Source organism: Juglans microcarpa x Juglans regia, chromosome 7D (assembly GCF_004785595.1).
Source record: "Juglans microcarpa x Juglans regia isolate MS1-56 chromosome 7D, Jm3101_v1.0, whole genome shotgun sequence".
Classification (NCBI taxonomy): domain Eukaryota; kingdom Viridiplantae; phylum Streptophyta; class Magnoliopsida; order Fagales; family Juglandaceae; genus Juglans; species Juglans microcarpa x Juglans regia.
Window position 1 is genome coordinate 24,617,062 of NC_054606.1, and position 24,013 is coordinate 24,641,074.

General features: G+C 35.5%; 1 long non-coding RNA gene and 1 pseudogene across 1 annotated transcript; both read right to left on the reverse strand.

Annotated features, from left to right (window-relative positions):
* Positions 1 to 5,754: 5,754 nt before the first annotated feature.
* LOC121238240 lies at positions 5,755 to 17,105 on the reverse strand (annotated as a pseudogene).
* LOC121238438 lies at positions 7,066 to 8,952 on the reverse strand. Its single transcript, XR_005935126.1, has 3 exons — positions 8,627 to 8,952; positions 8,188 to 8,249; positions 7,066 to 7,313 (listed from the first exon to the last, which is right to left on the reverse strand). It is a non-coding gene; the product is annotated as an uncharacterized LOC121238438 (long non-coding RNA).
* Positions 17,106 to 24,013: the final 6,908 nt, after the last annotated feature.

Consider the following 24,013-nt stretch of genomic DNA (forward strand, 5'->3'; position numbering starts at 1 on the left):
TTTATGTGTTAATATTTTTGGTGCGTGTGTATCACGACCCCAAGCCGAGATGGGGCATTAACTCGGTGGAGCTCCTCTGGTTACTCGGGAGCGGAATATACTGAGTAACGTCCCCTGGGTTGTCGCCGGGCGACAATGGGATCGGACGAGATGGTCTCGTGCCGACTCCGTGGTCCTTCTGCTGGCGGGGACTAGAGGATGTCTGGCCACGTACGCGCTGGGCGCGGAACTGGGCATCGCTCGTTGCGTAGTGTGAGTGCTTGGCCACGTACGCGCTGGGCGCGGAACTGAGCACTGCTGCGAAGCCAGGACGTGCGGATGGTCCATAGGGGAGACCATGGTGCATATGGAAATAATGCATGGTGCATTTGGGATTAATGCACTATTTTCTGGGAAAATAGTGCGAGTTGATTTTTGGGTAAATCATTTTCTGGGAAAATGATTTACGGATAATTTGGACCAAAATGGGATTTTGGTGTGTGTTGGAAATTTATCATTTTCGGGAAAATGATGTTTTGTGGAAAATGCATGTTTTCATGTGCATGCATGTTAGTTGCATTTAATACATTTTGTATTATATTGTTGTTTGGGTTATACTTACCTGCGAGACCATTTTGTGGTGTCGCAGATTTTGATGCTGAGGAGGAGGAGGGCGAGCCGGAGGAGACGGCTCCGCCTGAGGAGTGATCTAGGATCACTCGTTTGTACATTTAGAACTAATGTAAAATATTTTCAGGGATGACTGTATAACTGCTATTTAAATCTTTACTGATGTTTGATTGTAATTAAATTCTGGTACTTAGTTGACTATCCGCTGCGTTATTTTATTTGAACACTGTTGCATTTACACACACTGGCACTTCGTTGGGATGTGTGACCGTGTTGTCACCATCCTGGCGTCTCGATCCCTGTGTATTTTTATAAGGGGGATTGGGGGCGCCACACCCATGATCATGTCTTAGTTTTCAAATCTCTATATATCAAATATGAAATTACTTCCTACACCGAATCGATATCCAAAACCTCAATCCATAAAGTCTGCAGAATCTCAAACCTGGCTCTGATACCAACTGTAACGCCCCGTCCCCGAGGGTCCGGAGAGTTAACTCATGTCGCTAAAAAACTCATTTCTCCATCCACATAGTACATAATCAAATTTTTCTCTATCTCACAAACTACTCATTAATTCACATCAAATACTCCAGTATAATTAATCCAAGACAATACAAAGTCTTAATAAAAAATCAACCTCCCAACAATTCATATCATCAAAACGCAACAAACTTACTGAATAACAAAATCCTCAATACTCATACAAACCTCCTACCCTTAAACCACTATTCTTAACTCCTCTTACCTATGCTCCATATTCTTGCTCCTCAACTGGAAATATTCAAATCATCTGAAAATATTAGAGATAAGAGGGGGTGAGTTATCAACAACTCAGTAAGCAGAGAATATATACTAGCGTGCAAGCATGAGCCTTTTTAGAAAGTTCGATATGCAGAAACAAAATATTATACTTTTATATGCAAATCTCATAAACATGTTATAAGAAAATCAGAGCGACTTTTCAAACTTTTTAGACTCAAAAATTTACTGTTCATATTTAAAGATACTTTCCATATTCAAAGACCATTTTCATATTCAACATCCAACCGTTCATATTCAAAGATCCGTTTCATAATCAAAGACCTTTTTGGCATTCAAAAACTATTTTCATATTCGAAAATCAATTGTGCATATTAAATATCCTTTTCATATTCAAAATCCCTTTGGCATAACATAACTGAACCTCTTCATTTTATCGTATCATGTCATATCGTATCATATCATATACCATATTTAACCCCCGTGGTAGGGTTGTGCTATCCCCAGTGGCCAAACCAAACAGTATCATATGGTGAACTTCCCTTTTTTCAATCTCGGAGCCCCGAGTGTGCACACAGGAAAGGACACGTAAAAAGACCACTTTGTTTCCAAAGTGGGTGCACTCATATCATATCATATCATGGTGGTACCAACCATATCACGTGAACCAGTATCATCATATGAGAACCATATTCAGAATCAGATTCAGAACAGATAAGTATGCCAAAGGTTTATCATATCCATATCCTTTCCATTTGATCAAAAACATATCCAAATCATTTTATATCACATGTATAAAAAAATATCTCAATGATATCATATTTGCTCTTTTGCATATTTCAAAAACATGTTAAATATTGCTCATATCTACACAATGCATGTCAGAAAAATATTTTCTCTTTTCTGTATAGATTTCATGAGTGATGCAAATAAACAACCGATGTTGGTTTTTCTCAAGTTTTCATTTCCTCATAAAATATGCAAAGTTTTCAAAAGGTCAACCTCAGTCTCAATAATTCGTATAAAACCTAGCATAGGAACCCCGCTTACCTGGAATTCTTAGCTTTTCCAGAATTTTCCTCAAAAATGTCAAGTCGACTATAAATCGTCACCTATAAAATAATCACGTAAGTTCCGTAAGTTTCCAATCAATCACATATTTCGATATTTAAGCCTAAACTTCTAAATAACCTATTTTAACTCCTCAAAACTTAAAACCTTCATAATTCCAAAATATATCACCACTTTCTAAAATTATCAATATCCACCGTAACCAACGTCAAACTCAAAACACCAATATTCAAACCCGAAACCGCCAATAAATCTCACATCATAAACCAATCACACAAACAACTTCATAATCCAATCCAACCGACCCCCTTACTCCTCGGACATAATCCGGCACAACCAACCAATTCACAGTAAATATGAGTTAGCGCAAAATACATTTAAATCTCAAAAGTTATTTGAGAAAATACTTACAATGCTATATATAATTTTTGAAATATCACGGAGGTGCTAGAAATGGCGGCATAGTAACGTAACAGTGCAAAATACACTGTGGCCGTGGGTCTCAAAAACTCACTTTTGAACGGAGACAAACTAAGACCCAAAATTGATAGGGTAGGGCTTAGGGATGTCGGTGAAGTTAGTGGTGGAGGTGGTTTGCCGTGGGTGGCGGTGTAGAAGGCGGTTTTAGGCCAAAAAGCTCAAAACGGAAATGTTGATGGATGTGCTTCACCGATGGCGGATCGGAGCTGAGGATGGGTGCTTTGGGTTGCTAGGAGGTCGAGGATGATGTGGTGAAGAAATGGTGTCCGAAGATGGCACATCGGCCGCGCAACGGCGCAAGGAATGCCGCGGCTTTGAGGAGCTCGTGGTGGCTAACAGCGGCGCGAGGGAGGCTGCAATTGAAGGGAAGTGGTCGCCGGGGGCAGGGGAAGACGATGGGCTAGGCGGTGCCGGCCACGGCCGCGCAACGGCGGTGCTGGAGTGAAGAGAACACAGCGGCTTCAAGCAGTGTATGGAGGAGAATGGCGGCAAGTGAGGAGCTAAAAACAGGAGGGGGAGGTCGCCGGTGGGTGTGGAAGGTCGTGGGCTGGGCGGTGACGCAGGACGATGGCGCATGGCGGCGGGGTGGGTGGAGGAGAAGCTACGCACGGGAGAGAGAGGGAGGCTGGTGTCGCGCGGGGGAAAGCAGGGGAGAAGAAAAAAATGAGGAGAAAAGAAAAAGAGGAAAAGAAAAAGTGAAGGAAGGAAATGAGGTCCAATCTTCACATCTTAGATCACAAAAATGATCCAACGGAAACAATTTCAAAACATCAAGTAAAATAAATAATTCAAACATAGTGATTAAAATGAAAATAAATAATTAAATCCAACAACAAGTTAATTTAATATGAAAAGAAATTTAAATGCATAACAATAATTAATATTAAGGAAACATGTCAAATTTAATTTTCACAAATTAAAAATCATAAAAATAAACCGACTAAAATCTAAAAATTTAAAACAAGGGAATCAATTTTTAAATTAATAACAAATAATCCTTCAATTAAAAATATACTAAAAATACGGAGTGTTACAAAATTACCGATCGATTCATGCCGGGTCTTGACTGCCATGTGCCAGGTTCTAAATTATCTTCATTGATCTGACAAACTCAAACTTAAATTATTTTAGATTATTATCATGTTATCTGGCCAACCGGATATTAAATAGGGCTCCTTAATTTGTCAAGTGTAAAATTAGTACTGAAAGATACTTTCAAATAAAAGGGAGAATGATCGACTATTCAGTCTATTTGTATTATCTTACTTGTATAGTTATAAATAGCATACGAGGAATAATTTATGGCATCAATTGATAAGATTCGCTTTTGCAAGTTGTCATTATATATAAAACTCTCGAAACATGCATGCAATTAATTAATATCACACGTGATTGGGATTCTTCATTTATTTATCATTCAATATGTAATTGGAACATCGGTAAATAAATAATTTTATGATAATACTAGTACTGAAAATATAGTTCTTTAGCCACATTAATTAATTTGTTTCATTAATTTTGTGCATCCATGGAAGTAAAAGATCATGATAATTATAAACTTATTGCGCCTACTGCTTCCCCTTGATATATATATATATATATATATATATATATATTACTCTTTTAGATTTTGGAAGTACTGTGATCTTCTTCCCCTGCCCGCTGCACCTTGATTTTTTAATAATTTCGCGGGCCAGTTTCTATCAAGTATTTCATTTATTCATATAGTTGATGCACACATGCCATATTAATAATTAGTGCCCCTTGAAAATGAAATACAGTAATATATATATTAATAATTAGTGCCCATTGAAGCGCACTTTTCCCACACGGTTTCAGTAGATTTTTTAGGCATCAACTGTTGGGGCATTCTCACTAGGCCAGCTTTAAACTTCGTGTCTTCTAGTGTAAAGGCCATATACATGTCCTCAGCAAGAATAAAGGTTCATCTCTTTGTGAAAGTATTTGGGCAAAATGAGCAAATTTTACGGTGCGTTTGTATCCTCCTCTACTTCAATTCTTAGTATACTTGAAAAGATTTATTTATTGTGATGTATGGAATGCTATCCAATCTGATGGCGGCGGTGAATTTGCCAACACCCAACTCAAACGTATGTCATTTTCAATAATAAGGTATTCTCCATCAATATTCTTGTACCCACACACCTGAACAAAATGGTTCTGTTGAGCGATGATATCGCACCATTCATGAATTAGACATGACAATGCTTTATTTTCATAGCGACATAACCAAACACTTTCGGGTTGAAGCCTTTTTCACGTTAGCTTTTTTTTAATAAACCGGCTGCATGCGCCTTCTACATCCAAGATCTTAACTCTCCTTTTTCACTCCTTTATGGTTACAATCCTACCTACGCACGCATCCTTTCGAGTCTTGCGCTCTGAATGCTTGGGATGCAAAGCGTAATAAATTTCACCCTAAGACTTATGCAGGATTCAATCTTATATGTACAATTCCTAAAATCTAAACTACAATATTTCTCAAATCAATAATTAAAATTTGTCACTTGAGGACTTGTTATGTATATTGCATGGTAACCATTCGAACAAAGAAAAGCAAGAATGTTTTGAGGTCTAAACTCATCATATCACAGGTGAAATGCCTAGGCATTAACAAAATTTGAACCATTCAATAAGCAAACTAGTTAGGATTTTTAGAAACTCCACATGCATGGTCGAGATCAGAAGTCAATGTAAAAGCCCAAAAGTATTTTGATCATTCAGTGGTAAAATTTCATACTACTTAAAATATGAAAATCTGAACTTAAAATAAAAGACGGAAGGCAGTCGAGCAATTTATTGTTCTGCAAGCGTTTCCGCGAGTACAGAAAGGAAATTACATTATTCAAGAAGTACAATATTCATAGAGAATAAATGCTCAATTTATCGATCTGAGACCACCCAATTTGATAGGCAATTCATAATACGAAAATCTTCATTTCTATTTCTTGAGGAAATTCTTGAACCAATGTGCTGAAAGTTTAGGAAATCTTTTCAATCCATTGTCATAGTCGATAAAGTAGATGCCAAATCGAACCGTATAACCAGACATCCATTCATAGTTGTCCAAGAATGACCAAGCAAAGTATGCCCTAACTTTCACGCCCACCCTATAATTAATTTCAAGGAAAGAAACGAATTAATTAAAGGTCAAAGATAGATAGATTTTGAGAGAGAGAGAGAGAGAGAGAGAGATCTGTTTGAAGCACTAACCCGATAGCCTTATGAACATGCGCAAGATGTTTATAATAATAACTAATTCTAGCGGGGTCCTTGAGAGCTTCCTTGAGCGTTAATGAGGCATTATTGAACTCATCGATTCCTAGTAAAAGATTCTAGTTTTGCTTAATTAGATAAAATGGGACAACCGAAAATTATCACTTTATCAGAAGTCATCATCGACTTTATGCAACAATAATTGAAAACAGTTGAGAAAATTACCGTTCTCGGTGATGTAGATTTCTGGATTACCGTACTTGGTTTTTGTGTAAACAAGAACATCGTAAATTCCTCTAGGATAGACATGGAGCCAACTTGAAGCAGCCTAAGATGTATAGGAAATAAATTGATCACTAAATAAGAATTTGCCAAAGAGTACTTCAATTTCTTAGACATCATGTGTTGGTCAGGACGTGGATCAGATCGAAAGAGCTATTAAATTGATATATTTCGCAATAAAGGAATTGCATGCTTAATTATATAGTGCAACTGCTTATCATCTCTTGTTGGTACATATGACAGCGTTTATACGTAAGATAGAATATCATCAATCCAGAATATTATATAATAGTGGAAAATAAAGATTAATTTACTTAATATATATATATATATATTTATATATATACAAACACATACCTCTGGACCAATGAGGACCCCGTTGCGCGAAGCTGCCATGCACAGCCAAACAAAAAAAGATGTAGTTAATATTATATACATGATGAGACAAACATCTAGATCGATCAATGCTTTTCGAGTGTTAAATTTGTACGTACTTGTTTGACTAACAAGAGCATCTGTCAGTAGTTTATTCCGATAAAGTCATATTGTAACGCCCCGTCTCCGAGGGTCCGGAGAGTTAACTCATGTCACTCAAAAATAATTTTTCTTCTACATAGTACATACTCTAATTTTTCTCTATCGCACAAAATACTCACATATTTACATCACTTACTCCAGAATAACTATTCTAAGACAATACAAAGTCTTAATATAAACATCAATCTCCCAACAAATCACAACATCAGAACCCAACAAGCTTACTGAATGAAAACTTTCAATACCCATATAAATCTTCTATGCTTAAACCATCATTCTAACTCTTCTCACCCATGCTCCATATCCTTGATCCTCAACTGAAACATTCAAATCATCTGAAAAAGATGGCGGAGATAAGGGGTGAGTTATCAACAACTCAGTAAGCAGATAACATATACTAGTATGTAAACATGAGCCTTTTCAGAAAGTTCAGTATGCAGAAACAAAAACATTTTATTTTTATATGCAGATCTCATAAAAACGTGTTATCAGAAAATCAGAGCGACTTTTCAATCTTTTCATACTCAAAATCAACAATTCATATTTAGGAATTCATCTCATATTCAAAAACACTTTGGCATAACATAACTGAACATTTTCATCTTATCATATCATATCATATACCATGTTTAACCCCCGTGGTAGGGTTGTGCTATCCTCGGTGGCCAAACCAGGCAGTATTTTGTGGTGAACTTCCCCTTTTTCAATTTCGGAGCCCCGAGTGTGCACACAGGAAAGAACACGTAAAAAGACCACTTTGTTTCCAAAATGGGTGCACTCATATCATATCATGGTGGTACCAACCATATCACGTGAACAGTATCATCATATCAGAACCATATTCAGAACAGATAAGTATGCCAAAGTTTTATCATATCCATATCATATCAAAACACGTGCGAAACATATTCGTATCATTTCTATTTGATCAAAAACAGATCCAAATCATTTCATATCACATGCATAAAAATTTCAATGATATCATATTCGCTCTTTTGCATATTTCAGAAACATGTCAAATATTGCTCATGTCTACACATTTCATGTCAAAAACATTTTTTTTCTCTTTCATACGTATCTCATGAGGGAATGCAAAACATATACTAAGGTTGTTTTTCACTTTTTCTTTTTAAAACAACATGCACATTTTTACAAACCAACCTCAGTTCATTTCTTTTTATGCAAATCTAGCATAGGAACCCCGCTTACCTGGACGACTTAACTTTTCCAAAAATTTCCTCAAAAATGTCGAGTCGACTATAAATCGTCACCTATAAAAATAATCACGTAATTTCTGTAAGTTTCCAATAGATCACATATTTCGATATTTAAGCCTAAGCTTCTTAAATAACCTATTTTAAATTTCTCAAAACTTAAAACCTTCATAATCCTAAAATATATCATTACTTCCTAAAATCACCAATATCCACCACAACCCACGTCATACACAAAACACCAATATTTAAACCAGAACAGCCAACAAATCTCATAGTCTAAACCAATCATACTAAAAACTCCATCACCCAATCCAATGAACCCCGTTACTCCTCGGACTCAGTCCGGCAAAACCAATCAGCAATTAAATACAGTGTAATGTGCTAGTGCAAAAATACATTAAATTCACGAGAATTCTTTGGAAAATACTTACAGTGCTATATAATAATCTTTGGAGGATCACGGAGGCGCAAGAAGTGGAAAAACAACTACAGAATAGTGCAAAATACACTATGGCCGTGGGTCACAGATCCCCACTTTTCAACGGGTGCAAACGAAGACCTGAGATTGATAGGGTATGGCCTAGGGATGTCGGTGAAGCTAGTGGTGGTGATGGTTGGCCGTGGGTGGCGGCTCAAATGGTGGCTTAAGGCCAAAAATATCCGAAACGGAAATCGAGTTGGATGTGCTTCACCGGTGGCGGATCGGAGGTGGGGTTGGGTCCAATGGGTTGCTTGGAGGTCGAGGATGAAGTGGTGAAGAAATGGTGGCCAATGGTGGTGCGACGGCGGCGCAACGGCACAAGAGGTGCCGCGGCTTCAATGGGCTCGTGGTGGCTAACGGCGACGCGGCTGGGGCTGGAAATGGAGGGGTGGCTTCGTCGGCGGCTGGGAAAGACGGTGGGCCGGGCGGTGTCGGTCACCGTCGGCTCACGGCGGCGCTGGGAGGGGAAGAAGAATCGGACGGAGGGTGAGAGAAGGCTGGCGTGCGTGCGCGGGAAGGAAACAGGAGAGGAAGAAGAAAAGAAAGAAAAGAAAAGAAGAAAAGAAAAAGGAAGAAAAAGAAAAGAGAAAATGTAGGGAAAGAAATGAGGTCCAATCCTCACATCTTGGGTCATAAAAATGATCCAACAGAAACGATTTTAAAACTGCAAGTGAAATAAAATAATTCAAACGCAGTGATTAAATTGAAAATAAATAATTAAATCCAACAATAAGTTAATTTAATTTGAGAAGAAATTTAAACGTATAACAATAATTAATTTAAAGAAAGTACTTTAAAAAAAATAACTTTCATAAACTAAAAATCATAAAAATAGCCTAAATAAAAATCCAATAATTTTAAAACAAGAGAATAAATTCTGAATCAATAAAAATAATTCCTTCATTAAAATACACTAAAATACGGGGTGTTACATCCTCCCCCCTTAAAAAATTTTGTCCTCGAAATTTGTATGGTCAAACTTCACGTTAAAGCAAGATACAAGATACAACTCAAAACACACTCGAAAAGACCATACAATCAACAACTCCCAACAAGTATGAGTAATGTTCTCTCAGGTCTATTCCTATAGTTGATTCCATCATATTCGTATTAGTCCCCCAATGGCACATCACGTCCAGTATTCCTAGGGTGGCTATGATATCTAAAATCTCATTTGTTTCCACAAGAGCCTTAATACAACACCCAAAGAATCCCAATGATTAATAGCTCTATTCGATAATCTATACTAACCTCAATCGACTCCTACGGTATAATTTCCAAACCTTCATTGTATTCTACCCTTGGGAAACTAACGGCCACTTCCAAAGTGAATCATCAATAATATAATTGGTACAACTGAGTGATTAAACTCCAACTACAAGTATCGTCTCAAGAATTTAAGCCATTACTAATTCCTCAAAATAAACACAAAATTTGAACTCCTAATTACAACCAAAATATTATGCTCCTGCTACGCCCTCTAATAATTCGCCACATGCATAAAATTTATGTCCTCATAAAAACAACACCATCGAGCACAAGATGACTCCATAACTACTAACCAGAAAACTCTTACCACATTTTGGTAGAGCAATGCTTGATCTCCAAAAATATGAACTATTACACACTTTCCTCAAACTCACCAAGAATTCATTCCTGAATCTGCACCAACTATTATCCTTAAATCTGATATGGATCAAATCCCAAAACCTGCCACTAAAACCTCGAACTAATAACAATTATTTTCCCCAATTCAAACCAAATTTTCAATCCTCATAGCAATACACGAACTAAATCAATACCTTCAATAGCCAAAGAAATATTCTCCTTGAAACTTCTTATATCAATAACTCAACTCTGATCAACCCTATTTAATGATCACAGACTAATCAATATCCAAAAAAATAAGCTAGGACACTAAGCTTGCAGAATTAAAAACTTAAATCTTATTACAAATTAGTCATTCAAATCTGTAATTCTAAAACCTTAAACTATATTAGAATCATTTTCCGAAATCGGTAAGATCAATGAACTTATATCCAATAATAAGACAATCGACTCCCGAAACTTTCAAGATCTAAAATATTAAAAGATAACAAATCATTTCTTAAAGTCTGCAAACCTTAATCCTTTAGTGAAATTCTCGTAAATTTATCCTTAAAGTTTGTTGAACTTACAACCTCCTATTCTAAAGCCTTGTGTCATATCTCCACAAAATCTAAAACCACAATTATCCTACGCCCCAAAGAGATCACCCAGACATGCCGTTCCTTTCATGCCTCAAGATTTCAAAAGCAAACCAAGTCGATAAAAGTTCAAGCCTACTACACTAAATATTGATACCTAACAATGACATTTTCAGTCGTATCATCTTCCTGCCATAACTTAACCTTTAACCCATTTTTCAACTTTGAACAAAATAAAATAAAACAAAATAATATAAAATAAATAACATAATTTCAATTCAAATAAAATAAAATAAAATAAAATGAAATAAATTCAATTTAAATAAAAGTAATAATTTCAAATTAAACCCTTAAACTTTTCTGGTTCTGTACCTACTGGACATATGGTCTTACCCATTCTTAGCCATATATTTAACCAACTCATATAATCCTTCCTACCATCAAATATTGTAAACCCAACATCGGTCTAAACTCACGTACATCTTTAGAATCTAAACCACAAGAATCTAAAACTTAAATCTTATAAAGATTATCTCTTATAGTCCACAAAGTAAGCTTATTGGATCTAAACTCACGAAACCTCAAAATTTCATCACTCAATCATAAAGTCTGCAAAATTTAAAATCTTAAATATCTACAAAATCAGTTCTTTTTCTTTACAAATCTACACCTCAAATCTGAAGTTTCTTCCTAAACCACGGATATCCAAACTTAACTGTTTTTAGTCTGCAGAACCTCAAACCTGAAATATTCCCATAATCATGTCTCAGTTCTCAATTTCTCTATATATATCAAATATGAAATTACTTCCTACACCGAATCAATATCCAAAACCTTATATGTTATAGTATGTAGAACCTCAAAGTTATCATACAATTGAACTTATGTGCACCTTCAAAACTATAAACATTACATCTTATAAAAGATCTTTACCTATAGTCAACAAAGTATGCCTACCTGATCTAAAACTCCAAGTGTAAAGAAAGTCATTTATTAAAATCTAAAGCCTTAGTTCTCTTCAAAATCTTCTTTTTAAAACCCACACCATCTAAGACCTCAAACATCCTAGAATATATTCCAAAATGTTGCCGGATTCTAAAACTTTAAAAACAAATAAAATCATCTCTTATAATCTTCAAATTTCCATACCTCCAATCTGAGTTAACTTCCTAGCCCATAGATATTCAAAACCTCAGATTTCGTACGCCATCCAATATGAGTAAGCAAAAGCTCAAACCGAATATCTTTAAAATCATGTCCTAGTGCTTTCAAAATTTTAAAACCTTAAATATCATCAAACATCTTATTATAGTATGCAAACCTCAAACCTGGCTTTCGCTCAAACTTATGTAAACATTGAAATCTAGATCTCCAAGTCATGTCCTACAGCATTCAAAATACACCAATCAAATCTAAAACCTTAAATTCCTAAAACTTCAATCCATAAAGTCTGCAGAATCTCAAATCTGGAATTTCTCCATTATCATCTAGCTTGTAGTCCTCAAATTTCTATACCCCAAGTATGAAATTACTCCTTAAACCAACAGATATCCAAAACCTCATGTTATAGTCTGCAGAATCTCAAACCTGGCTCTGATACCAACTGTAACGCCCCTTCCCCGAGGGTCCGGAGAGTTAACTCATGTCACTTAAAAATCATTTCTCTTCTACATAGTACATACTCTAATTTTTCTCTATCGCACAAAATACTCATATATTTACATCACTTACTCCAGAATAACTATTCTAAGACAATACAAAGTCTTAATATAAACATCAATCTCCCAACAAATCACAACATCAGAACCCAACAAGCTTACTGAATGAAAACTTTCAATACCCATATAAATCTTCTATGCTTAAACCATCATTCTAACTCTTCTCACCCATGCTCTATATCCTAATCCTCAACTGAAACATTAAAATCATCTGAAAAAGATGGTAGAGATAAGGGGTGAGTTATCAACAACTCAGTAAGCAGAGAACATATACTAATATGTAAACATGAGCCTTTTCAGAAAGTTCAGTATGCAGAAACAAAAACATTTTATTTTTATATGCAGATCTCATAAAAACATGTTATCAGAAAATCAGAGCGACTTTTCAATCTTTTCATACTCAAAATCAACAATTCATATTTAAGAATCCATCTCATATTCAAAAACACTTTGGCATAACATAACTGAACATTTTCATATTATCATATCATATCATATACCATGTTTAACCCCCGTGGTAGGGTTGTGCTATCCCCGGTGGCCAAACCAGGCAGTATTTTGTGGTGAACTTCCCCTTTTTCAATTTCGGAGCCCCGAGTGTGCACACAGGAAAGAACACGTAAAAAGACCACTTTGTTTCTAAAATGGGTGCACTCATATCATATCATGGTGGTACCAACCATATCACGTGAACATTATCATCATATCAGAACCATATTCAGAACAGATAAATATGCCAAAGTTTTATCATATCCATATCATATCAAAACACGTGCGAAACATATTCGTATCATTTCTATTTGATCAAAAACAGATCCAAATCATTTCATATCACATGCATAAAAATTTCAATGATATCATATTCGCTCTTTTGCATATTTCAGAAACATGTCAAATATTGCTCATGTCTACACATTTCATGTCAAAAACATTTTTTTTCTCTTTCATACGTATCTCATGAGGGAATGCAAAACATATACTAAGGTTGTTTTTCACTTTTTCTTTTTAAAACAACATGCACATTTTTACAAACCAACCTCAGTTCATTTCTTTTTATGCAAATCTAGCATAGGAACCCCGCTTACCTGGACGACTTAACTTTTCCAAAAATTTCCTCAAAAATGTCGAGTCGACTATAAATCGTCACCTATAAAAATAATCACGTAATTTCTGTAAGTTTCCAATAGATCACATATTTCGATATTTAAGCCTAAGCTTCTTAAATAACCTATTTTAAATTTCTCAAAACTTAAAACCTTCATAATCCTAAAATATATCATTACTTCCTAAAATCACCAATATCCACCACAACCCACGTCATACACAAAACACCAATATTTAAACCAGAACAGCCAACAAATCTCATAGTCTAAACCAATCATACTAACAACTCCATCACCCAATCCAATGAACCCCGTTACTCCTCGGACTCAGTCCGGCAAAACCAATCAGCAATTAAATACAGTGTAATGTGCTAGTGCAAAAATACATTAAATTCACGAGAATTCTTTGGAAAATACTTACAGTGCTATATAATAATTTTTGGAGGATCACGGAGGTGCAAGAAGTGGAAAAACAACTGCAGAACAGTGCAAAATACACTATGGCCGTGGGTCACAGATATCCACTTTTCAACGGGTGCAAACGAAGACCTGAGATTGATAGGGTAGGGCCTAGGGATGTCGATGAAGCTAGTGGTGGTGATGGTTGGCCGTGGGTGGCGGCTCAAATGGTGGCTTAAGGTCAAAAATATCCGAAACGGAAATCGAGTTGGATGTACTTCACCGGTGGCGGATCGGAGGTGGGGTTGGGTCCAATGGGTTGCTTGGAGGTCGAGGATGAAGTGGTGAAGAAATGGTGGCCAATGGTGGTGCGACGGCGGCGCAACGGCACAAGAGGTGCCGCGGCTTCAATGGGCTCGTGGTGGCTAACGGCGGCGCGGCTGGGGCTGGAAATGGAGGGGTGGCTTCGTCGGCGGCTGGGGAAGACGGTGGGCCGGGCGGTGTCGGTCACCGTAGGCTCACGGCGGTGCTGGGAGGGGAAGAAGAATCAGACGGAGGGAGAGAGAAGGCTGGCGTGCGTGCGCAGGAAGGAAACAGGAGAGGAAGAAGAAAAGAAAGAAAAGAAAAGAAGAAAAGAAAAAGGAAGAAAAAGAAAAGAGAAAATGTAGGGAAAGAAATGAGGTCCAATCCTCACATCTTGGGTCATAAAAATGATTCAACAGAAACGATTTTAAAATTGCAAGTGAAATAAAATAATTCAAACGTAGTGATTGAATTGAAAATAAATAATTAAACCCAACAATAAGTTAATTTAATTTGAGAAGAAATTTAAACGTATAACAATAATTAATTAAAAGAAAGTACTTTAAAAAAAATAACTTTCATAAACTAAAAATCATAAAAATAGCCTAATTAAAAATCTAATAATTTTAAAACAAGAGAATAAATTCTGAATCAATAAAAATAATTCTTTCATTAAAATACACTAAAATACGGAGTGTTACACATATGATCCCTTCACCAGCTTCGATTGCTTTGTGGTGAACATGGGTAATCGGTTTCCACGTACGTGAGTACGCATGCTCAGGGGATAGCGACCTTTTAAAGGGGTCCATGAACCTGCAACAAAATATGAAACCATCCACAAATTGAGATCAGTATTTGAATTACGATGTAATAATCGTCCTAAAATTGAAAAACAAGATCAACACATGTGAACATACCATCCGAACATGAAATCAATGGCACGCTACCGGCAGCACGGTCTTTCGCCGATTTAGGATTATATGGAACCATCCAATGCAACACAAGTGTTATCCCTATAACACCTTTTTGCTTTGCCTGAACTTAGTGAACATGATTTGGTTAACCAAGCTAGCCATGGCTAGTCTAGTTAAGTCAACACACGACAAACACATATTTTGTTGTTGTAAACTTAAACTTTGGTAAATATATTGTATTGGAACCTGATATTTGGTCTTGTACACCTTAACGGCAGCTGCATGAGCAAGAAGCAGATTGTGGGCGACGGTATACGGCTCCGTCCCTGAATCCCCACCGGTGCAATTCAGATTTTGCCAGCTAGAACATCTAAAAGGTGCTAACACCCCTTGTGCATATCCACCATTGCTGTAGGTCCAAGGCTCGTTTAATGTGATCCAATACTTTACCCTGTCACCAAACTCCTTAAAGCAAAGCTCTGCGAAGTCCTTGAAGTCGTTCCTGAAAATTACGTACGTACGCATGCACAGATGTAATAGAGTGTCCCATTTCTATATATGGAATGCTGCTAATATGGCCGTGAATTAGTCATCACTTACACAATGCGATGACTTAAGAAACCGCCATACTCATGTTCTAAGGCCATGGGAGTTTCCCAGTGGAAAATTGTCACATAGGGCGTAAGACCTTCCTTTCAATAATTTTAAGTATCATTAATACATTATCATCAGTGAATTATTAGTATATGATATGTTAATGTGGAAGTCCATGACCTTTGGCTAGGAGTTCATTGATGACCTTGTTGTAGTGGTCGATTCCTTTCTGGTTCACACCATCGCTAATCTTTCCGGCTGAAAATAGGACACAAATGAATGGTTATGACTTATGATTATATATATATATATCGAAAGCTTTAAAATAAATATACAGTTAATGCATATAGTGAAAGTTTTACTCCTCTTATTTATCCAGTAATTAAACGGGGAAAAAAGGACATACGTACCGCGTAGCGATGATATTGATCATCAGCAACATCTCCATTACTGCCATCTGCTATCTTCTCTGCAATTTCATAAAAATCTTATCTGTTAAGACTAATGTACATGCCTAACAACCAAAGTTAATTTGTTCGAATATTTTATTATGAGTAGTGAGTAATATATGGGAACGCAAAATATTGGCCTTGATAAAATAAAAAAGGAAGGTTGTTAGTATATCTCTTCAGAGATTAAATGTCAATTCCTTATTTCTTTCGGAAATAGCACAATTTAAATTATTTTTCATCTTCATGTCATCTGAAACAATTAACGCTCTGTACGTACGTAATGTGTCATGTGTGCATGTGTGTCGTGTGTGTGTGTGTATATATATACGAGAGAGAGAGAGAGAGAGAGAGAGACCTGGATATTTGTGGCTGTAATAATCCCACATACCTAGTCCTTTGCCATCTTCAAACGCTGCACCTTCATACTAGAATTCAAACACATTTCGAGGCATGCACGTAAATGCATGAATTATTCTTGAGATCTCAGGGAACTTGAACGTACAAAAACTCAATATATATATATATATATATATATATATATATATATATTTATGATATAAACATGTAGGTAGAAAACCTGGGCTTACCTGATTGGCAGCTGATGCTGCACCAAAAGTGAAACCTTTGGGAAAGCTGGTCCTGTTGAGTGAAGAAATGCCGTAGCTGGGAGTATAATAGCCTTAGCATTACTGGTGTTGGCGAAAGAGCCAACAAGAACAAGAAGGCCTATGAGTATGTAACCAGCTTTCATCGCCATAACTGGTTTTGGTGTGGTTCTGAGTGTTGCTAACTCGGCTTTTTATAGAGGTGCTAGCAGAGACAAGCCAATTGGGCTATTAATTTCTCCGGTTATTTTTTCCTTTTGATCTTGTCTTATCTATTTGTATATACAGTACTACTGAACACGTTGGGACAATAATTAAGTAGATGATTAATATAGGAATAGTTTAGTCCCTATTTAGCATTTGCATCGTTAATATATATTGACATGTGCATAGCATTGATCAACTGTTAGCCCATCAGCTAATTTTGTCTTGGTTTTTGTTTGTTAGACTTACTTGAAATGAGGCCGATAGATCACTAATTTATTTGTAAATTTTTTAAAATTTTGAGAGATTAAAAATTAATGGGGTTAATCAGCATGTGTGTAATATTCAAGATAACTCTCTCGATCTCGAGGAAAGTGATCAGTGGCATCATCACGAATTCTGCATTAATTAATTGCCAGTACAAAGTCCGAAGCTAAATCCTTACTAAATCCTTACTAAAGTCAGACTTTGAATATATACATCCACTTGACTCCTGATAGATCGAATTACTTTTCTTCTTTTTATTTATTTTATTATTTTTCAACTCGATCCTTAAATTCTTACTTTTTCTTATCTATCTCTTTATTGTTCGTCTAGTACTTTGGTAACACCCACTTGCCAAAGAGCTTTGAGGACAGTTAGGTTATCGGGTCGAGATAAGGATGTTAGCTTTAGACACTGAAGTGTGAAGGACTGTGTTGACTAGAAACAAAATGAGTAGAATGTGCAGATTTAATTCAACTATTAGTTCTAGGTCGTCTGTACCACCTAACATTGTTAATGAAGAAAATTATGCTTTTGAAGAAACTGCTCCAAGTGATTTCAACTAATGGAATATCCCAAAAATTGATTCAAACTCTATTTATCGAATCTCTTGGGTTCAATCTACTCTTAAAACTTCTTTTAATGTTAGAACAGTTGAACAAACCTACGCTATTTCAAAATCTCAAGAAAAATATTGCCTATTTACTAAAGTCTTGATTTAAGATCTTTTGAAAAAAGACTACAAATACTTGCATATTAGTTCTGTTTAAGTTGCTGTCAAACCATTAATAAGGAAAGGCATCAACGCATCTATTCTACATTGTTTACGAGATGCTAGATTCAACAAGTTTGAAACTAGTTTTCTCGGGATGATTCAGTCCTCTTTGTTTGGAGGACCAGTTCATTTTGATTGTTTTCCAGATTTAACTTTTGATTTGGATGATAATAAAATTGTCAAAGTATTAACATTGAATATTTTAACTTCTAGCTATGACATGCTAGAAGGAATCAAACCACTTGCTCTTGTTTATCGGAGTTACTATCGTCTTTTAAAAACAAATTTAAATCCAAAAGCTATTTCAAAATCAACTACGAGAAAAACTCTCTTGATCCAGAGTTCTACCTCAGATGCGAACATTCAGGTTCCAAATATGGTTTATTGGAAAGATATTTCTCTTCCCAATGAATAGACTTTAGAACATGAAGTTTCTCCTATTAAAACTGTTTCAGATTATTGAACTTTGGACTACATCCAACAATATTTGGATAGAATTGTTAAAATTAGTTTTGATCAAGCTCCCAGCTTAAGAAGAAATTCTTTTGCCGGATCTAGATCTTCTTTTGTTAGTTCTGTTTCTGACAATCCAGTAAGAAGGTATCAAAATCTCAAACAATTTCTAGAAGATTCAGTCAAAACAGACCAACCGGTTAATCCTGATTTAAAACTGAAAGGAATTTCAACATCCTCTCAGGTTACTTCGGTGGCGGCGAAATGGGCGGTAGAAGACCAAAATGCCCAAATCGGAAATATAGTTGGTGGAGCTTCACCGGTGACGGATCGGAGGTGGGGTTGGGTCCAATGGGTTGCCAAGAGGTCGGGGATGAAGTGGTAGGAAGATGGTGGCCAATGGCGGTGCGACGGCGGCGCAACGGCGGAAAGAGTGCCGCGGCTTCGAAGAGCTACTGGTGGTTAACGGCGGCACGGATGGAGGTGAGGTTGGTGGGGTGAGGTCGCCGGCGGCTGGGGAAGCTAGCGGGCTGGGCGGTGAGGGCCACCGCCGGCTCACGGCGGCGCTGGCGTGAAGGTGGCCCGCGGCTTCGTGGGGGGCGTGTGGGCTACCGGCGGCGAGGTAGGGGCTGAGATTTGGGAGGTGAGGTCGCCGGAGGGAGGGGGAGCTGGTCGGTTGGGCGGTGTCGCGCACGGCGGCGCGACGGCGGCGCGATGGCGGCGCTGGGAGGGGACGATGGAAACGGGCAGAGGAGAGGAGAGAGAGAGATCGCGCGGGAGAGGAGAGAAAAATAAAGAAGAAAAAGAAAAGAAAGAAAAGAAAAAGAAAGGAAAGAAAAATGGGGGGAAAAGAAATGAGGTCCAATCCTCATAACTTGGGTCACAAAAATGATCCAACGGAGATGATTTTAAAACCACAAGTTAAATAAAATAATTTAAACGTAATGGTAAAGTCAAATTGAAATAATTAAATCCCACAGTAATTAATTTAAATATTAAAAGCAATTTAAATGCATAACAATAAATAAATATTTGGAAAGCACATAAAAATAATTTTCACCAAATTAAAATCATAGAAATAAACTTACTAAAAATCCAACCAATTTTAAAATAAGAGAATAAATTTTTGAACAATAAAAAATAATCCTTCAGTAAAAATACACTGAAATACGGGGTGTTACAACTTCTGCTTATTATTCTATCAAGGATGCCGAAACATCCAAGGATAAGTCCGTAAAGAAAGAAGCTAATAAAGAAGAAGATATTTCATCTTTATCTCTTACAGCTTCGAATATGACTGCTCCTGTTGCACCTATTCATCACAATCTTACTGTGATAAATAGGCTTTTTGAGTTTGATTTAGTTGCTTTTGTTAACGAATACAGTTCAAAAGAAAATCATAATAAGCGAAAGGCCTATCATGCTACTTTTTCTGCTTCTGAAAAATTACGTGTTAAAAGAAAATAGAAAGAAAAGATGAATGACCTGCAAAGACACATACTTTTTCTCGGTTTTGTTGAAAACTATTATGTTCCAAAAAATAGTTTAAATGTTGTTAAAAATGATTTTATCAAGGAAGAAGGTAAAATGGTGATTCAATCCAGTCACTCGCCTTTGGAGGCAATCCTTGTTTCTCACAAATGATCTGAAGTAACTGCTGCTCCTTTTAAGATCCCTGAAATTGTGTCCAAAGATCCAAAAGAAGTAAAGATTTTGAAAGAAACAAGAAAGATTATTCACCAAAATAATTTTATAAATATTGCTCTTCATACTATCGGACAACAGTTGAATAGGATCGAAGAAAAAGCAGAAAAACTTATTTTTGCTCCAGTCCCTATTTCAACAAATATTGAAAATCCTTTGGTTTTCCCTAAAGATTAACCAAAGAAACATTCCAAAATCATTGAAAAACCTTTGATTATTTTACCACAGAGTCGGCCTAAAATTGATTTAAAAAACCCACAGGCCAAGACCCTTGATAAAATTGATCAAATGCTTACTGATCTTAAGAAAGAACAACCTTTTACTAGTACTCTGACCAGTAATGAAAAAGAAATCGTTCTTGTTGAAACTACAGAAGAATCATTTGATAGTGATTCATCTGTTACTAAGAATATTGATCTTCTTGAAAACAAATTTCAAGATTTTGATTTAAATCAGAAATACCCAGATTTTCTTAAAAATGACCCAAACCAGTGAGTCTGATGAAGAATTGACATTTTAGACCTACTCATCTTGATTTACAATTTGAAAAAAAAGTTTTTCAAACTCAATCTTCTTACTTTGCTGACAAAATTTACGAATGGAATATTGATAGATTATCTGAACAAATAATTCTCAATATCATGAGTAAAATGTCTTTAGTTGCAAATGCTTATATTAACAATAATATTAGGTAACTTAATATTGTTATTATTTTAACACAAGGTTTTTTTGGAGTACTTCGTCATTGGTGGGTTAAGCACTTCGTCAAATAGGGATGTGCCATCCTTATATGACACTATAGGGATGCCACATCTTGATAGTGTTAATACTTTGATTTACACTATTTTTAAACATTTTGTTGGAACTCCTTTCAACATTACTAATCGTATTAGTGATCAACTAAATAATTTACGATACCATCAAATGTCTTATTACAGATAGTATCAAGATATTTTTATTTCTAGAGTAATGCTTAGATACGACAGTCATAAGCCTTACTGGAAGGAAAATTTTATTGATGATCTACCCCATTTATTTGCTCGTAAAATTAGGGAAGAACTTACTGATATATCATGATTTCTTAATTATGAAAATTACATATAAAGTGATATTTTTATGTAATTAAGAAACTTAGTATTAGTATGTGTAATGATAAAAAAATGCTTCATGAACAGATTAAGAATAACAAGAAAGCCAAATACAAAATGAGAACTTTTTACGAACAATTTGGTCTTCCACCTATTGCTCCATCTAGAAGAAAGCACAAGCATTTTACAAAGTATTCCAAACCTCATGGCGGGACAAGGAGAAAATCTTGTGATGAATTTTACGAAAAATCTTCTAAAAAATATTTTTCTAAATCTTTTCCTAAAAAAAAAGAATTTTTTAAAAGGAAAATGTTATAATTGTTGCAAATATGGACATTTTGCTGATAAATGTCCTCAGAAGCCCAACAAACTTAAAAAGAAGCTTAATCATTTGAATATTGATGCCAATGATCAAGAAGAATTGTTTCGACTCCTAGAAACGCAATCTTCTTCATAATTGGACATTCATGAGTTCAGTTCTAGTGATTCAGAGTATCACTCAAAAACTGAGTCTATTGATTCTCCTTATATCAAGCTTGGTTACAATTGGGATAAATCTTGTTGCAAATCCTTGAGTAAAACAATCAATGTTTTAACCAAGGCTGAAGAACAAGAAAATCTATTATTAACTTTGATTTCTCAAATCACAAATCCTGAACTTAAAGAAGAATATCTTCTTAAATTCAAGAAGACCATGATTCGCCAAGAACCAGAAACTTTTAAGCAAATAATTAGTTTTCAAGACACTTTGGAGAGATTTCAAAAGAAAAAACCCAAAGATGTTTCTACTAGTGATCTACAACATCAAATTAAATTTATTAAAAAAGAAATCATTGAACTCAAATCTGAAATTAATAATCTTAAATCTGAAAATGATGTTTCAAAACAAGAATTTTTATATTTGAAAATTGACAAATAACTTAATCAAGATATTCCTTCTGATAATAAGCAAATGAATGAGTCTGATTTAAGCCAAAAAGAAAAAGCCGTTGATAATCAGATATGATTGATTTGTCAAACTATTCCTCCCAAATGGTTTTCAAGAGTTACTATTATTGTCTGCCATGAATTTCAATTTTCAGTTGTTGCTATTATTGATTCTGGATCGGATATGAATTGTATCCGAGAAGGATTAATACCTTGTAAATATTTTGAAAAATCTACTAAACGATTATTTTCGACAAATAGATTTCAGATGAAGATCAATTATGAGCTTAATACTACTCATGTTTGTTAAGACAATGTCTGTTTTAAAGTTTCCTTTATTTTAGTCAGAAACATGTCCGATAAAGTAATTTTGGGAATCTCTTTTATTTCTTCTTTATATCCATTTTTTTCCTGAAAATGACGATATCACTACTGATCCTTTTGGACAAAAAGTCAAATTCAAATTTGTTTCACGATTTGAAATTGATACATATAAAAGTCTGAAATCCCTACTTTTCGCAAAAACCAAACATTTGAATTTCTTTCAACAGGAAATGAAATATAAAAATGTTTCAGAACAATTATCTAGTGCTTTACTTCAATCCAAAATCGATGATTTTAACAAACGAATAATTTTTTATGTTTGTTCTGATTTACCAAATGTTATTTCGAACAGGAAGAAACATGTTGTTACTCTTCTTTATATCAAAGATTTTAATGAAAATGATATATCAACTAAAGCTTGACCTATTCAAATGAATAGTGAGATTTTAGAATTTTTCAAAAAAATGATCTGCTTAATAAAAATATAATTAGACATAGTAAGTCTCCTTGGTCCTGTGCATCTTTTTATATTCAAAAAAATGTTGAGATTGAGAGAAGGACCCCTCACCTGGTTATTAATTACAAACATTTGAATAAAGTCTTAGAGTGGATTAAGTACTCTATCCCCAACAAAAATGACTTGATTCATCGGTTAAGTGATGCTATTGTCTTTTTCAAATTTGACCTAAAGTTAGGATTTTGACAAATCCAGATAAAAGAGTCAGACTGGTATAAGACTGCTTTCAATACTCCTTTTGGACACTACGAGTGGAATGTAATGCCTTTTGGTCTCAAAAATGCCCCTAGTGAATTCCAAACCATCATGAATGATATCTTTAACTCATTCACCCATTTCACTATTGTCTATATTGATGATGTACTCATATTCTCCAAGTCTATTGATAAACACTGGAAACATTTGAATTCGTTTCTAAATATCATTAGACTAAATGGTCTTGTTGTTTCAGCCAAGAAAATCAAATTGTTTCAGACCAAGATTCGATTATTTGGTTATGACATATCTGAAAGCAAAATCAGACCCATTAATCGGGCCATTGAATTTTCTGACAAATTTTCAGATGTCATTCTTGACAAAAATCAATTACAAATGTTTCTTGGTTCTCTTAATTATGTTGCTAAATTCTACCAAGATATGAAGAAACAATGTCGCCCTTTATTTCAACAACTACAGAAAAATCTTCCTGCTTGGTCAGAAGTTCACATTAACATTGTTAAACAGATCAAGGCACATGTCAAAACTCTTTTCTGCGTTGGCATTCCTACTGCTGATTCTTTTAAAATTGTTAAAACAGACGCCTCT